The sequence below is a fragment of the Ictidomys tridecemlineatus genome, chromosome 11, assembly GCF_052094955.1.
Source record: "Ictidomys tridecemlineatus isolate mIctTri1 chromosome 11, mIctTri1.hap1, whole genome shotgun sequence".
NCBI lineage: Eukaryota > Metazoa > Chordata > Mammalia > Rodentia > Sciuridae > Ictidomys > Ictidomys tridecemlineatus.
This window is the reverse complement of record NC_135487.1, coordinates 95,113,684-95,118,371: the sequence shown is the minus strand read 5'-3', so window position 1 is coordinate 95,118,371 and position 4,688 is coordinate 95,113,684. Positions and strand designations below refer to the sequence as shown.

At 42.5% G+C, this 4,688-nt stretch overlaps 1 pseudogene; it reads left to right on the top strand.

The window, feature by feature from the left end:
- The first annotated feature begins 909 nt into the window (after positions 1-909).
- Positions 910-4,468, top strand: LOC101960353 (protein FAM50A pseudogene; annotated as a pseudogene).
- The last annotated feature ends 220 nt before the right edge of the window (positions 4,469-4,688 follow it).

Sequence of the window (4,688 nt, the reverse complement as noted above, 5' to 3'; positions counted from 1 at the left end):
ATAGTTGATCTTTTGCTTCTTGGATTTGTTTATGTAATTCATTGTCGAAGTGATCTTTCATTGTCTGATTTTGCTGTCTAATGTCGTCCTTGAGACTCCAGATCATCTGAAGCATGTATATCCTGAATTCTTTGTCTGACATTTCATCTGCTGCAGCTATTACCTCTTCTAAAGTTGAGTTGACCTGCATTGCTTGTGGTCATTTCTTTCCTTGTCTTTTCATACTTCTCGCGTTTCTTTCTGCTTGGTGAAACTCTTGTGTTTTTGAAATTTTCTCACTATATATTTATATTGCTCTTGTATAGTTGATAAGTCTCTCTTGCAGGGGCGGGGAAAGGCTGTGCTCCTCCTCCAATTCTGGTGATCTGTCTATCACACTGGCGGGCCTCTCTGTCTGTTCTGCTGGTCGATCGCAGGTCATCCTACCTTGCAGGAGCGGGCAGCGGCTCTGCTCTGCCCCTCCTCCAATTGGTGTGACGTGTCTACGACTTTCGCGGACCCCTGGGCCTGTTCTGCTGGTCGGTGGCAGGTCTGCCTACCTTGTGGGCACGGGTGGCCGCTCTGCTCTGCCCCTACTCCAATTGGCGTGATGTGACTATCATGCCTGCAGGTCACTGGGCCTGTTCTGGGGGTGGGCAGCGGCTCTTCTCTGCTTCTCTGGCCTGATAACAAAGTGAGAGAGACTTGGGTATATGTGACTCACTTTCTTTACCAGGAGACCAACTGTTTCTGTCGCTGCTGGTATCGATGAAGTTATCTCCTCCACTGCTTTCTGATGACCTCAGATCTCTGCCATGTTGGTATCCCATGCAAATGGCAACATTTTGTTCTCTTTGCCGGGTGACCATAGCAACGGTTGTGTCCTGACCGGCCCTAATAAGCCTCATCTCAATCCTGTTGCAACTGCCTATGAAGGCTTGGTTGGTATTTACCTCCACAGAATTCAGCAGGACCCGGACTGAGAAGCAGTTTCCACGGGTTCTTTTGCCCTGGGCCAGAGCAGTTCCAGGAGCCGGAATTCGGCCGCACTGTGCTTGGTGTATGTTCTGATAGGAGCAGGCTCCAAGAAGCAGTTTCCACAAGTTTTTTAGAACTGGGCCAGAGCAGTTCCGGGAGCTGTAATTTTATAACTTCTTTTCATTGATAATCTCTCTAGAAATAGAGTCATGCTGACAAATACCCTTTGTGGTTGCAGATCTTAAAAGATAATTTCCATTTTTATGGATCTGAAATATCTAATATCCAAAATGTCAAAAAAATCTGAATATCCATGTAATTATAATTCCTATTGAGAGGATACTGTTCAAGCCCATTTTATGAATTTAAAAAATTGCCATCAGAGCCAGCATAATGGCACAAGCCCATAATCCCAGTGGATTGGAAGGCTGAGTCAGAGGAATTGCCAGTTCAAAGCCAGCCTCAGAGAGACCTTGTCTCTAAATAAAACAAAAAAAAATGGCTGAAAATATAGTTCAATGGTTAAGCACCCCTAGGTTCAATCATCTGTACCTCAGAAGAAAAAAAAAATTTTCATCAAAGAATTTTTCAAATTACTAAATGAAATTAAGAATTTGAAAAAAGACAGCGAAATACATTGCTTTACTAATTTTGGTTTCAAATTTTTGTCTCAGCCAACTTCTGTCCTCATTTTTTTCAGCGATTATTGCTAATCCTTAAGCATCTCCTCAAGCAACCAGTTCAATTCTTAACACTTATTCTCAGGGCCCAAGTCATCCCAATTCTTCCCAAAACATGAGTGCTAAAGCAGTTTAATCATAAATAAATAAAAACAAAAAGAGTCTTGTCCCCACCTTCCCCACTATCACTCTGTTACTTTCTCTGCCCTTGCAGCAACACTTCATCAATAGTTATCTACCTTGTCTCCAATCTCTCCTTGCCATTTTTGAACCCACTAAGATCTTACCACCATTATTCCACCAATGGCTTCCACAGGGCTAAATCCAGTGGTCTATCCCCTGTCCTTTTCTTAGCTTATAACAGTAATTTGACAGAAAGAACTATCTCCTCCAAAACTATCATATGTATTTGGCTTCCAGAACAAAGTATTCTACTGGTTTCCACTTTTCTCTCTAGTATCTTTTTCTGGGTCACTTTGTCTGATTCTGCCAATCTCCCCTGTCTCTTAACATTGGAAAATATTAGGACTCAGTATACTGTATTCTCTCCCTGGTCATCTCTCCCAGTCTCATGGCTTTAAAGACTTTCTGAAAGTAACAACTCACAAATCTATAGCTAGGGTGTTTCTTTGAACTCCAGATTACTAGTTCAAGTTTCCTACTTGACATTTTTATTTTTCGAAGTCAGATTAGCATCTGAAACTTAACAAAAACAAAACTAGATTCTGATATTCACTCTGTCCTAACCAAGTTTCTCTCACAATCTTGTCCATCCCACTACATGACAGCCCCCAGTCTTCTAAGGGCTCATATCAAAACTCCTGACTATTCTCTTTTGTATCATACACATGACCCAGAAGTAAATTTTGTCACCATTTCAAAATATATCAATAATCCAAAAAGTTCTTACTTCTTCCATCCTAGTACAAGCCACCCTCAAATTTTGTCTGTGCTGTAAAACTATCCTAATAGCTCCCTTGATTTCATTCTTACACTAGCTACTCTCAGTACACCAGCAGAGTGAGGATGTTATAACTTAAGTTAGATCATGTCACACACTTGTTTGAAACCATTCAATAATATATCAGTAAAAGTCCAAGTCCTAACAATTTCCTGCAAGTCTTCATGTGATATGGCCTGTTACCTCTTCAATCACACACCTCCTAGCATCCTCTTTTTAATTAACTCTATTACAAACCCCCTTCAGCACCAATCTCTTCCTATTTTCGTTGTCTGGAAAGCTCTCCCCCAGGATTCATCAAGTTTTCAATGTCATTCCTTCAGATCTACTCAAATGTCATCTTCAAGGTCTTCTCTATTTACCATGTGTAAACTGTAGTTTTGACCTCAACACACACACACACACACACACACTCTCACACACACACACACACACACACAAACACACACACATCTTGAGATGTTCGTTTCAAGTCCTCCCAGTTGGCTATAAGCCACCCCCTCTCTCTGCATCATGTGCAAAATGTCCTTCTCTGACAGATATTCTTCCTCAAAGCTCACCTATCTTTAAAAAAATAAATAATATTTAGACTTCCTCATTTGTTCTTTTTCTTTATCTCAATATTTCTAAATCAATAAAACACAATAACAGACCTCATCTCCTCACCTCCCTTTCATACAATAGCCCTCTGCAGTCTGATGTAACCTTTTGTCACACTGCTGAAACTGCTTTCACTGAGAAATCTCCCAATGGACATTTTTCAGTATTGATTCCCTTCTGTTAAAAAAAATCTAGGATTTAGCAGAGCTGCTGTCACAGTTTTGCCACTGCTCACACCTCTACCACCATCAAGGCTCAGTACAAGGGTGTCCCAAGCAAGGCAGCACACGCCAAAAATCTGATGAAGAAACGGGAAGAGCAGCAGGTGCAGATGAAGCAAAGGAAGCAGCAGGTCACAGAAAACAACATAATAAAATCCAACATTTACAAGAAGTTCTCTGCACACTATGATGCTGTGAAGGCACAGCTCAAGTCCAGCACCGTCGGCCTTGTGACCCTGAATGACATGAAAGCCTAACAGGAAGCACTGGTGAAGGAGCAGGAAAAGCAGCTGGCCAAGAGGGAGCAGTCAAAGGAGCTACATCTAAAGCTGGAGAAGCTGCGAGAAAAGAGCACAAGAAGGAGACCAAAAAAAAAGATCTCTAGCCTGCCCTTCACCTTGGAGGAAGACAAGGAGGGAGGTGAAAAGGAGGAAGAGGTGACCATGCATGAGGAGAAGCTAGAAAGAGAAGAGATCACCACAAAGAGAAAGAAATTGAGGAAGAACCCAAATGTGGACACCGGCTTCTTGCCTGACCAAGACAGGGAGAAGGCAGAAAATCGTCTTTGGGAAGAGCTGTAGAAGGAGTGGGAAACCAAGCAGGAGAAGATTAAGAGTGAAGAGATTGAAATCACCTTCAATTACTGGACTGGCTGCAGACACCAGCAGACAGTCAAAATGAAAAAGGGCAATACAATGCAGCAGTTCCTCCAGAAGGCACTTGAGATCCTGCGTGAAGACTCCAGTGAGCTCAGGTCAGCAGGGGTGGAGCAGTTCATGTACATCAAGGAGGACTAATCATTCCCCATCATCACAGTTTCTGTGACTTCATCGTTACCAAGGTAAGTGGGAAGAATTGGCCGCTCTTTAACTTTGATCTTCATGATGATGGGTGGATACTCAGCAATGCCACTGTGGAAAAGTATGAGTCTCATGCAGGAAAGGTGGTTCTGAGGAGCTGGTATGAGGAAAAACAAGCACATCTTCCCTGTCATCTGCTGGGAGCCCTATGACCATAAAAAGAAGTGGGACAAGTATAAGATCCGGTGAACATCTAGAAAGTGGTTTGCCTCGGCTGTCCCTGGGAAACCCCCATGTGTCCAGAACTCAAGAGTCTGATTCCCCTGCGACTGTGCTGCTGTGTGCTAGGAGGATGGTAGCCACTCATCATCATTGATGAGTGGAACTGTCATCAATGACCAGGAACTGTCATTGCTTTTTTCTTTCACAATAAATAAGTGCTCATGTTAAAAAAAAAAAGATCTAAATA